This window comes from Tigriopus californicus, chromosome 7, assembly GCF_007210705.1.
Source record: "Tigriopus californicus strain San Diego chromosome 7, Tcal_SD_v2.1, whole genome shotgun sequence".
Classification (NCBI taxonomy): Eukaryota; Metazoa; Arthropoda; class Copepoda; order Harpacticoida; family Harpacticidae; genus Tigriopus; species Tigriopus californicus.
In genome coordinates, this window is record NC_081446.1 from 7,034,780 (window position 1) to 7,047,703 (window position 12,924).

The following is a 12,924-nucleotide window of genomic DNA, read 5'->3' on the forward strand; positions in this document are numbered from 1 at the left end:
GATCTCATTACGTCAATTTTAAGGCAAAATCTGAAAGTTTATACTAGTTTTAATGTTATAACTCGAGATCAAAAGCGCGAAGTCACGAGTTCAAGTTCATCTTCATTGACATAAAAAAATAGAATGATCTGAGACGTTGGATGGGGAGATGGGACATTTGTAGATAGACATTTCGCTACAAGGAACATAGTACTTCCCGACAGCAATGCACCAAATCCTTTTTGTCATGTTTTTGTCTTCTTTTCTCAGTTCTGACCGATGATTGCTTCCTAAGCTTGTTTAGTACCTCGGATGTCAAGGTCCATTACATTCAATCTTAATCAACCTTTTCCCGGATGTGTATTGCTTTTTAGGTTATTTTTTGGTCCGTTTTTACTCCTTCAATGATACAATATAGTAGGTTCGGATACGGGAAATTGACCTTCAGGGTTGAACCTTTATTATTTACCGATTATGCTCATGTCTTATATGCTGTAAACTAGCTGTTCATTCAGCAATCTTAGATTCATACATAGTATACGGACGAGAATGGTTGTTACATGTTTACGTTAATCAATAAATTGGAGAAAAATTGTCACCAAGAACCAAGATCTTCCTGAGGATAGCGTACTTTTAATCGTTGCTACGCCTTTCGTATTTTACGGATTTATGCTTTAGAATACTAATGGACGACCTCCACTTTTGGCAGATGGAAAATATTTCGCCATTGTCGAATATCAACTAAAAAAGTCTTTGCTTCAGAAGCAAAGGCATGAATTTGTTTTTTCCAGGTCAAACATGCACATCGATGTTTCATATCAATAAAAATACCTGGTGCATTTTTTTTATGATCAAGACATGTTTTTTGAAATCAAGACTTATGTCATATATGGACGCATGCACTATACTCAGGGAGCGACGAGGAACAAATTAATTGAAGGTGACATATCAAAGAGCAGTCCATAAATTGCACGATAAATCTAAATACTTAGAAATATTCCTTTGATTGGGTCTTTGGGCAAATTATCGGAAAATTCAACGAAGATTCGACACATGTATGATCTCGTAATTAGCATAATTCAAAGCCATCTAATCAGATCTCTTTTCTTCCAATGTTTCACAAAAACAATCAGACAATTTTTCTTTTAATTTTGCGATAAAAAAGTTAGATTTAATTGAAAGTGTGTAACAATGTTTATACAAAATATCTGAAGAAGCTATAGATAAAATCGTTGTCACCAATGTAAAAAAAAAAGATTTATTGTGCTTCTTTGACTTCAAAGAGTGCCTCTAGAATGTTTCAAATTTTGTTTAGGAAAATCTCAGTCAATAGAGAATTCAGAGAAGGTACGAAAGGTATCTGATATTGTACGTTTTCAAAAGCATTCATGAGCTTTGTCCCAACCCAGGATTTAGGGTCAATTGTAGTGTCCGTAGAGAAAATGAATAATCTTCTCGTCTTGAACTGCTGGGATTCCAATCTCGGTATCGGTAAGGAAGTCCGCAAAAAAAAATACATATTTGGACCGAAAGTTATGTTACGATAACCTCGTAACTTATGTGGATGTTCGAAGTTATTGGAAGTCATTTTTTTGCACTGAATAATTTGATTTTGGTACACCATTGTTCCACGTAGAAAGGCAAATGTTTTGGCTACATATTCCAAGATTCAATCCAAAGTTTTGCTTTAAGGTAATGTGCCCTAGCAAATTTTCTTTCGCCTGAAATTGAGAAAAGTCTGGGTAGTTAGGGCAAATATTTTTCCAAATCAATCAGTTCTGAGGTGCTATAGCCTTCGCCCTCCTAATCTTGTGACTGTAGCCTTCCACTCGAGATGAACTAAAAATATGGTAGCCTTTTCACTTTACACCGTTGCATAAAGCCCATAAGACGTCCATATGAAGCCGACCCGAATGCTACAGGTGCGTGCGTACACTGCGAGGATAGGTCTTTCTGTTTTTCTGTAAGCGAAAGTTATATCTCATTGGCGAAAACAACATTTTTTGTCAAAAATGAATCATAATTACCCAATATTTTCTCACCCTTAACTCTTGAAGTTTCAAAACAAATTAAGTGGAAAATGCGATTTGTATTTATTTGGAAATGTCATCTTCCGCAAAACCTTCATGTGATTGGGCCTTGGGTTTGGATGCATGGGGAAGATAAAGTTTAATTACCACCATTACTTCCACACACTCATTGAATGTCAACTCGCTCTGAAGGCTCTTATGGCCTTTGACAGTGAGAATCAAGGCGATTGCTAAGTCTGACTAGGCTCACTCTCGGCGGGCATGACAAAGCCCACCAATTTCAGACCAGACCAGACAGATAACTCAGTTTCAAAGGCATCTGCAATCTCAGTCCCGCAAAGATAATACTTTCCATTTCAAAATGACATTTCGTTCCGAACAAACATTTCATCCTTCATCATTGTTTTATTCCTTAAAGGGAGGTCTTGTCGTCGTATTCTTTATGTGCGGGCCAGAACGGCCAAAAACGCTGAAAACTGTTCTTTTACAGATCTGGCGTTATTCTTTCAGAGCAGAGATAATGTCGTTGAGTCACTGAAACTGTTTATGGGAAAATGAAATCTCTTCAGAAGTGTTTCATGCATTTTAACACGTATCTGCTACTTTTGGCGACTACCCAGCTTCGTCAAATTTTTCAAGTCATAAAGAGGCTGGTTTCTTAACAATGCGTTAACCACTTCTTTTGCTTCAAGTTTCAGGTTTATTTCCAAGCATTATTCATTTGACAAATAGACAGAATATACAAAGGACATACGAGATAGAAAGGCATGGGTTTTATTACTCCACACCGAGTTCTCAAGAAACCTGAAGGTTTCCCTCAGGACCCTACGACCTAAGCACCCACGAAAACTATTACCCCCGATGGTGGAACATAAAACTAAAAGTTTTAAGCCGTGGTTACATTTTGCCGTAATAATTGTTATACATCAATTATTCATTTTTAATGTGCACTTGCTGTGGTTCGAGAAGTATAAGCCGATGTTACAAAAAAATGTTGGAGACACATGTCCTGACTAAAATCGCAACATAACACACTCAAAAGAACGAAATAATTCAAGACAAATAAGGGGAATAATTGTTGGATTTCTTTCTAATATTTATTCCTATCATCAAGAAGTTTGCCAATATTAGGTTTCAAAACAACCCTAACTAGTAGATAAGAAAATATTATTACTTTCATCAATTGGTGTAAAGAAAAAAAGTAGGGCCAGTATGGTTGATAAATGACAGCAAATAGAGCATGAATATAGAACATTTATTTGGCAGCAACAGGTAGTCGTCACTTTTGGAGGTTGCTCCGATCTTTTCACAAAAAGTTCTGATTTTCGAACAAACAAATCATTGAGCACACCATCTACATATACCTATTGCTGATTTCCAGTTATGCCAATAATCTCAGCAATCTTTAAGCTTTTACAATATCACGAGTGATCCGAACAAATTAGTGTTTTCCCAGGCAGAGCGACATTGCGATAGAAAACTTATTTGTCATCGAACTTGTTCGTCGATTTCCCAAAATTTGGGTTCATTTCCTTATCTTTGAAAAAGTTTTTTAGCTCTATATTTTAGTCAAAAGTTCACACATGCCTAAATTCGTTTCTTTAAAACTCTGGCTAAAGTAGTATCTTACCGCTCACTTTTTTCAACCCGCAAGGTATTCGAGGACTTTGCTGTGGCTGGTAATCAAGTCTGTTCGGTGATTTGTTCTTTGCCGTTCTTCAAAGAAAAAGGTATACTCTATCACAACAGTCTGTGTTCAAATGAAGCCGTTTTGGACAAGGTTTAGGGTCTCTGTCCGAGCAATTTCTCTCTGTCTCTACTTCCCTTTCGGAAGAGATCCGCTTTTCTCGCTCTCATGGAACCCAGTTACGGCGGCGCTCTTCTTCAGAAGAAGAGGGGAAAAGAACCCGAAGAAAACGCAACATTTCGAGAGAGCGGGGAATCGTCTCCCAATTAGACGATGAAAAAAGGTCCTTAGGAAAAGTAATTCCCGCAACCTAGCTTTTGCATTGAAACTATGGTCGGTTTGGCCACAGAACAGCCTGATCAAAATTGATTAGTTTTTAAAAGCTTGTCATCACTAGGGCCGGCCAAAACTTGCTTCTCCAAGAAATTTTCTGCAACTTTTTGCACCTGCAAACTTTGCAATTTTATCAGCAATATTTGCCAATTTTACGCAATTTATCATGCAATTTCTTACGTCTTTGCTCCCTTGAAGGAGCACGTAGTTTGTCATTCAGATTACTCTTAAATGTAATTAGGAGCCATAGAAGAATGGTATTTCACAATAATATTAGGAGAAAAAAGACTGACCTGGCATCCCATTAACTCCAATGATATCTTAAAGGCAATTTGAGTTTGCAGCCAGTGCATTGGACTAGGCCACCTCTTTAAATCACAGTAAGAAAACATCAAGAGAATTCTGATTTTTAACAAGCACCATACCTCACAACTCATTTTAGCTAAATTGTGGAAACATCAAACATGGAAAATATCAAACAACAAAAATTGGTTGAGCAGTTTGTTGAGAGTTTGTGTCATAGGGGAGCAGTAACTTTACAGTTACACTGTGAGTCATTGTAGAATTCTGTTGCCAGAAGTTGTTAAGGCAAGATTTGCCTTTTCATTGAAAAAAATTGTATTGCTTTTTACTGCTTGATGTGGAAGGCAAAAATAATAGCCCTGACAGGAAGTCCGACAGAACGTGTCGGTGGCTATGTTTTGACAAGTTTATTTGCATTTTTTTGTTCAATTTCAGATGATTTCTTATGCAAATTTGCTGTCAATAAAGACCATATTTATATGCAAGTTTTGGTCGGCCCTAGTCATCACATCTTGGGTGTTCCATGAACATCCACCAACTATCCCAACAAGATTGGCCCGATTTGAATTTGGGGCTTAAAATTGCGAAAACTTTTCCTGTTAACTGCCGAATTTGGATCTTATCTTTTAGATTGCACCTAGAGAATAAGGAATACCATCAATTTTGATATTGTACAGGAAGATGCTTCATGATGGGGCCTCAGCGATGAAAGGCTTTAAGCAGGTCGGATGTATATATAAATAGCTATATCTCTTGTGGGAGGTCAATGAAGGTGAAATAGCAAGGAGATAGGACCTCAGCAGAAAGAATGATACTTTTGATTCCTCCGGAGATGTTAGCCAACAAGACACAGATTGAAAGCAGTGTTCCATCTTTTATATAATTATCTAAGAAATAACTGCATTCGGTCCACTATGTCGAAGGTTTTTGAGAAATCCACAAAGCATCCGCACACTCTCCTCTTGTTGCTGAAATAGGAATCCGCAATATCGTAGAGGATATTTGCTACCGTGGCATCATAACGGCTTCTCCGAAAAGTAAAATACCTAGTAGGGCGTTGCTGAATCAATCTTGGAGGAATGCCTTGACTTGGACCCAGAGAAGTGAAAGTTGGAAGGGAGAAACCTCGGGTGTTTAGAGGGCTCTGCTTCCTTGGAAGTCCCCGTCCATCTCAATTTCCGTGAAGGGGCTGTTCAACCCTGGACCATCTCCACTGCCGTTTCCGAATTTGATGTGATGAAAACAGTTCTTGACAGTTTGGCATTTTTTTGTACGTTTGTACAGGCCAATGAAAAGGGTAAGTTCTCCACTTCCAACTTTTGGCTGGCTGGCTCGATGGTCGTCAGGGACGTGTAATGGCATATTACCCCCAAGTCTCTGGTGTTTGGCTCGTTTTGGCACTCTGTTGTTTTTGAAGCATTTATCGGCAAGAAAGGTAGTTCTGGCCAAGTTCATGCTAGAAGATCATCGAACATTGGTCCCGATTATGGAAAGGTTAGGAGAATTTTGATTGGTCTATTGGTTGGGTCAAGAATCGTCCGTAGATAAGATGATCTTTAAGGAAGTTTGCTCCACTCTTATTATCTCTGAATGTGTTCCGCAAGGTGGCACACAGGCTAAAGTTCCGAAGTTTAGGAAGAGTTTGTTTATAAAGAGTTGCAAACCAGCGAAAAAGCTGCAAGCTACCTTGAACCCAATAGTTGTGGCTAGCTTCCAAAGAAAGTTAGGCTTGGTTCAGATCAATGAAAGATTGCACTAAAGATGATCGGTTGATTGAGTGAGAAGAGCAGGAGTATGTACGACCAGGTCGAATCCGGTTGAAACCACGTCAGGCGTAAGAGAGTAAATAAAATATAAGGCCCCTCTCAACCATCCCACGTCTCCAGTAAGGAAAAGCAAAACCTAAGAGGATATTTATTATAAATTAGTCACGGTGGCCACGGCAGTAGGGGCGTGGGCGGTTTGACTACTCGGGTCCAAGTCGGATCATTTTGTGTTCTCTCAGACCGGATGGCGATGTCACTGAACGTGCCGTAGAGCAGTGGCAGAGAACGACGTGCCTCTCACTTAATTCGGCACACAACGGGTGTATTTGGGGCGTGCCAATCAATCGTTGTTGTAGTGATGGAGCGTATGGTTCTGTGATTACGTCTCCGCCATGTGATTTGTGACGGGATGAACGAAGGAACTTATTCAGATGATGATCTAGAGTAGACTGCTTCTTATTTCTCATAGAGAGGTCATCATTGGTTATGTGTACAGATAAAAATCGTAATGGAAAGCATAAATTTTCTGATATGTGAAGACCATACTACTGTTCCTTATTTTAAAGCCTTTAACTCGTTTGATGATTTTAAAATAGCCAAGTATATTTCTGACTTCTGTTCGTAACAGGCTTATACGACCTCTCTCTTTTCACTCATCTCGCTTCTTTCACCCAATATGGGTACTATCGAAATACAAGAAGAAACTCAGTCTATCCCGCATGCCCAAATAGCCAGAAAATGGTATTCGGGGAACGAGCAATTAATAATCGTAGAAACGAAAGCAGATCCGAAACATCGTCGGAGTATTCAACGCCGAATGTAGATCCAAGGGAATGTCCTTGGAACCTCGAAGTATCAAGAAATGATTTGAAGTAAAGGCTGGTTAGTTAATTGGATCATTGCCAACATAAGTGAAAGGTCTTGAGCACAGCAGTCGCATCACAGTCCTCAAGTAGTAATCGTGTAAATGGCAACAGGCGGATTGGTCTTGATTCAGAAAGTTAGCCATTGTCGTTTTGGCTGAACCAAGAAGAACTCAATATTGGAGAAGTTCTTGGCTGAACGAACCAGGTATTCGTGGACCCCGCTCAATGAGGAGCTCCAGGAAATTTAAATTTTCAACGAACTGACTTGATTTTTTCGGATATCTTGGATTTCATTGCTATAAGAAATGTTGGCATCCACAAATCTTGCACCGTTGTCCGAATACGTACTTTAGGTTGGAGCGAGTGTTCACAAAATTCCTAAATACGTTCAAAAAGTCTTGAGATGATAAGGAAGGCGGAATTTCAAGGTGTACGGCTCGAGTGGTCATGCACGTGAAGATACAACCCCACTGTTTTTCGAATTCATTTCAGAGAACCAGCACTTCCAAAGGGCCGAAGAAATTGACGGCTGCGCGGAAAAACGGTGATCGTCCAAAAGCAGGTCTCTCTTGGGGGAAACCAGCCAATTCCTGATTTGTTGGTCGAACTACTTGAATTTGACATTTCCGATTACTTAATCAAACTTTCTTTAGCAATTCTCGGCCACGAAGAAATCCAATACTTTTGGCGTAATATGCCAACCGGATGGTTAACACCAAAATGAGGATGGTGGTCATGGCTTTGTTCCACAATCAAGAGTGTGAGCGGAGCTTTAAGGCACAGAATAATAGTATGCTTTTGATCGTGTCCCACCTCTCCTGAACCAATTCCACCTCTAGCACGGGTGCTTTAAGAAACGCAATATGAAACGGCGAGACTTGATTCAACCTCGAGGATTTGGAGACGACTTATTTGGATTGCAAGTGAGTGAACTCTTCTCAAATCGCTTCGAGTTGAGCTTCGCGAGTAATTACCTGGAGGTCGTCAACGTCTTCAAGACCTCTTAATTCTATCCTAGACTGAATAGCCATCTCGAGATTTTCGAATCCTGTTCAGCGCATTAATTCAAAATGGCTAGTACGCTTGAAGCATAGTCAAGCCTACTCCTTTTTGAATTGTTACGCAACATACCAATTCTTGAACGATATTCGGGTCAAGTACACTCTCCGGACTTGAGCATCCTCGAGTGTACATGTATACTCAAGGTCCGTGAGTACACCTGGGGACTGCACTCACCTATGCTCAAGAAAAGCTCAAGCAGGGATGGCTAACCCTGGACGCAGGGTAGGCAATTTTGAGAATCAACTAGACTTTTGGATGCCAAGTGCCCAAAAGTGGACAAAAGTAAATGTTAGCAAATATGTGGATGAGGATTGCTGTGTAAACACCAAGCAACTTGCAAGTGAGTTTGATCTCTGTCATGGAACCATCAAAAACATTCTGCACCTCGATCATGGCCTTGTAAAGAAGTCTGCAAAATGGGTGCCCAAGCTTCTCAAGACCAGAGAGCTGGGCGAGTCCTGTGTGCCAAAGACTTCAAAAAGCTGCATTTTAACCTTGGAGAAACATTTCTGAGGTCAGTGATAACAATGATTGAATCTGCAGTGTCCTTCCACACTCCCGAGACCAAGGAGCAGTCCAAGCAATGGCTGAAAAAATTGGCTGAACTAAGAATGATCTCATTACGTCAATTTTAAGGCAAAATCTGAAAGTTTATACTAGTTTTAATGTTATACCTCGAGATCAAAAGCGCGAAGTCACGAGTTCAAGTTCATCTTCATTGACATAAAAAAAATAGAATGATCTGAGACGTTGGATGGGGAGATGGGACATTTGTAGATAGACATTTCGCTACAAGGACCCGACACGACCAGAATTAGTGGAGAATGGGTGACATTTGCATTGAGACTGATTCCTCTAAAACTATCCCATCCTGCTCTACTATAAGTGGAGGTACCTCTTCAACCTCTACACTGGTCAAATCAGTCGACTTCTCAACTACTGGGTGAGCCTGTTGTTCTGTTGTTTGGTGCTTTTTTTGTGTTTCATAATGATCTGGCTGGTCTCACTGGTTACCCCTTGCAGGTTAAGCAACGACATACAATTTAGCCTTTAGAGTTTCACAGGTTTTATAGAAATTTCAGAATGTGCATGAGGAAGTAGGACTATCACTGAACAAAGAGAAATATAAATTTGTTTCAGAAGGTAGGAGAATTCCTGAAAACCACTCCAAGTGACTGTCAAACAAGAGGAAAAGTTGAACATTTATTGATTGGTGCGAAATCTATTTAGCAATCTGGGCGTTGATTCACTAGCTTCTTTTTAGGTCAAATCAATTCCATCCTAAGGAAGCTAGCGATCTGGTCACACTAGAGTGATGTCTTGGTCTCCATCTCGAGAACTTGAGCACGCAAATGAAGCAAAAAAAACTAACGGACCGATTTCAAAGGCAAATGTGCATTTCAAAAAACAGAAATGCGAAGTCCTACTTGTACGTTTATGCATTTCTTTAATTAATATTTTTTTTAATATATGCAGCTTTTTCGATCAAATATATTTGAAATATTTGGTCGTTTTTAGTGCAATAATTTTACTCGCCCTACTGATCATTCAAAGTACTTTATGATAGAACGCTCAAGCCAATGAAAGTTGGGATTATAGCCCCATTACGGTGCACGAACAATGGTTTACGTTTTGCACATCAGAGGGCGCTTTTTGAGTCAGCCTCTATCAAATAAAGGGCAGATTTGGCCGATTTCTCTTTATTGAATAAATAATGCATAATGCGTTTGTGTTGATTTGGCCAATTCTTTCAAATTCTTATGTATAAATAGTGACCTGGGTCACATAATATCCGGAAAAAAAGTTGCTTTCAAATGGTGCGTCTACACGACAAATAATTGGGCAAATAATTAGCCATTTGACAAACATTGTTTGCCATTTCACAAGAATTTCACAAACATTTCTCGATTTGAACATGTTTAAAGTTTGTTTGCCCAAGAGCAAATATTTCATGGACGACAGCATCCTCCCCAGCCCTTCCAACCAAGGTGTCCATTTTCAGCCAGTACAGAACTTAACTCATTCGATCCATGATGGTTTATAACAAAGAAAAATGTATTGATTGTGGTTCATTTTGACGCAGGATAACCCCAACTTGGAGTATGAAGGGGCCTGGAATTGTCAATCACTGTTCAAAGTCATCAGATGTCATCCCATACCCTCTTAATTCAGTAGTCACACTTCCATCCCCTAGCGAGGATTGAATGATTGAATGATGATCGATCCATCAATCAACCAACCAACATAACGTCTATCTCCGGAATCCGGATTCATCTCCTCCCGTCCAAACAATGGAAGTGTCGACCCCAGTCAACCCACCCACTTTGGGCCTGTCCTCAGGCTCAGCCCGGTCATGGTCCCGGCCCCTTCTTTTACATCCGTCTGTGAGCAAGACTTGAGCGAGCCAACCCAAAGCTAGATGAATGGATGGAATGGATGGATGGATTCCTTGACCTCGTCCAAAGAAGACTGATCCGATTGAAGTTGGATCATATCATCAGAGACAACGGAATCATCGGCCCATACTACCTGGAGGTTCTTGGCCGGTTATTAGTCAGCCCTCGGCCGACACACACGCCCATGATCGGTCCTCTACGTACATACACCCTTGAGACCCCAGCGTCCAGACCAGCCAGCCACTTTTGGCTGCTCTTTCGTCCATTTCCCTGCCCGCCATTTAGCCATGAAAGCCAGTTCAGTCGAATCTCAACGGACCGAGTCCTACCCACTCACTTACTCATTACCTTAAAGCTACCCATGACCATCACCCTCCCTGTCAAATGCCGTCTGTTCTTGTGGGCGGGTTCTTATTTGTTCTATAAAACTCAACTCTTTTTAGTCAATGGCATCTGTAATGTTAACTGTATGTAAATATCCATATTGTCTTAATATGGTTTAATGCTCTTATTGTATTTGTGCTTACGTTTCTGACATGACCTTTGGACTATATATTCTTGTCATATTTCGACCCGTACTCGGCTATTAAATAGTTTGTGATATTATTGGAGAACTGTTGTCCATTTATTCACGATTATAATGAGTTGGAAAATTGGTCGGGTTTTCGTTTCCAATCAATTGGTTTATGATTTATAGTCAAAATGAATGTCGAAAACCTTTCGAAAAGCGAAAATGTTATTAAAATTGCATCATCAGGTGGCTTATGGTATAGTTCATAGAACGGGGTAAAACATGTCTTCAAGTAGTAATTGGTTTCAGCCAACACATGACCGCACAGATTGAAATTGGCAAAATAAAGAACCTTTTTGGAAAGCGAAACATTCTCATCATGATAGTGCCCATCGGTGTTTTTTTCCAATTTCATTCCTCAGTTTTCACTCTGTTCATTATACTAATCATTTTATTTAGCGTGCATAACATAAATATTGAATGAATGACCGATTGGGAAATGATACGATCACTTGCAAGTTCATCTGATTAGAAATCTAATCAAAATATTTGTCAAACTGTTTTGATCGGGTAGTTTCACGTGTAGACGGCTCAGAGATGAAGTGTTTGTCAAATACGAAACATTTCCGAAATTGTTAGGCAAATTTTGTGACAGAATGTTTCTCGTGTAGACGCACCATTAGGTTAGGTTTTAGTCTTTTCTCGAAGGACCAAAATATCAGCTGACCAAAAAACGGAAAATGTTTAACGGCCATTCCTTCACTGCACCGGTGGTGGGAGCCAGCCAGGTCTTTCTCACGGGGTATAGAGCCTTTGAAATCTCGAAGTACTGTCACTTTTACGCGAAATCACCACTGCTATTGATTATAATCCGCGCGCCATTGCTATTAGGAGTTTGTTGATCCAGTCAAAAGTCGGCCTCTTGCTGAAAAGATTTGAAAAGGACTATTCCGTCCGCGTTAGCTCAGCTGTCTCTGGCTTAAGGTAGAAAGTATGCCCCTACAATAGGGTCTCTAACATTTTCAGATTTATGGCTGCCCCTGGTGAACGCTTTTAGTTTTATTAAACCCTTATATCCTTAGAACAAGAAAGCAAAGTGCACGAGTTCGCCGATGGGTCATGCAACGATTTAAAAAAAGGGAGAGATATAATTCTCTAACCAAACGAATAAGGTGGCTCACGAAAATTAACTCACCGAACCCTATGATGATAGCCAAAACTATGAAGTAGCATCAGAATGTTATAAGTGGTACACCACATACAACATACAATACATAAGATAAATCAACAGTTCACGTTCCGAAAAGATAGCAAAGTAATGCTTAATTGGACAAGGACGATTTTTGTGTGACTTATCTTGAATCATTCAATGAACCTATTGATAATTGATTAGGTTTGTGCTTGATCCAAATGATCTTATGAATTGCATGCTTGGATTTCTTAAATATAAAAGTTTTTAACTATCTGTCAACACTTCATACGACATTCCATGAACCATTGAAACATGGATGGATGCGCAAAGGTTGAAAATAAGCAGCTCTGAATAAAGTCAACGTTTTGCATTCTGCTTCAAATGAGACTGAGCCAAAGGCACTCCAGCTACGTAGTTCAAATTTCAACTCAATCAAAATCCATACCTTCTTAAAGCGCAGGGCATAAAAGGGCATAGAATTGTTAGCTTATTCATTCTAAGTTACGTATCGAGCTTTCAGAAGCCATTAGATTGAGCTGAAAATTGAAATTTGTAATTATATTGGCCTGGGGCAGTCTCATTGGAAGGAGAATGAAACATGTTTAGCGGATTTCAAAATGTCAATTGTCGGCCCGTGTCCATTTTCCCCCTTCTATATTTCAGTGCTTCATACATTTCCATCTCGTAAATGTTCCCTTTGCCTAATCCACACAATTATTGAGACGTATAGACAAATTTCATAAGAAGCAAGAGCAGAAGCGAGCCTAATTCTTTGAGTGCATTGTCTTGGTTTTGAGTG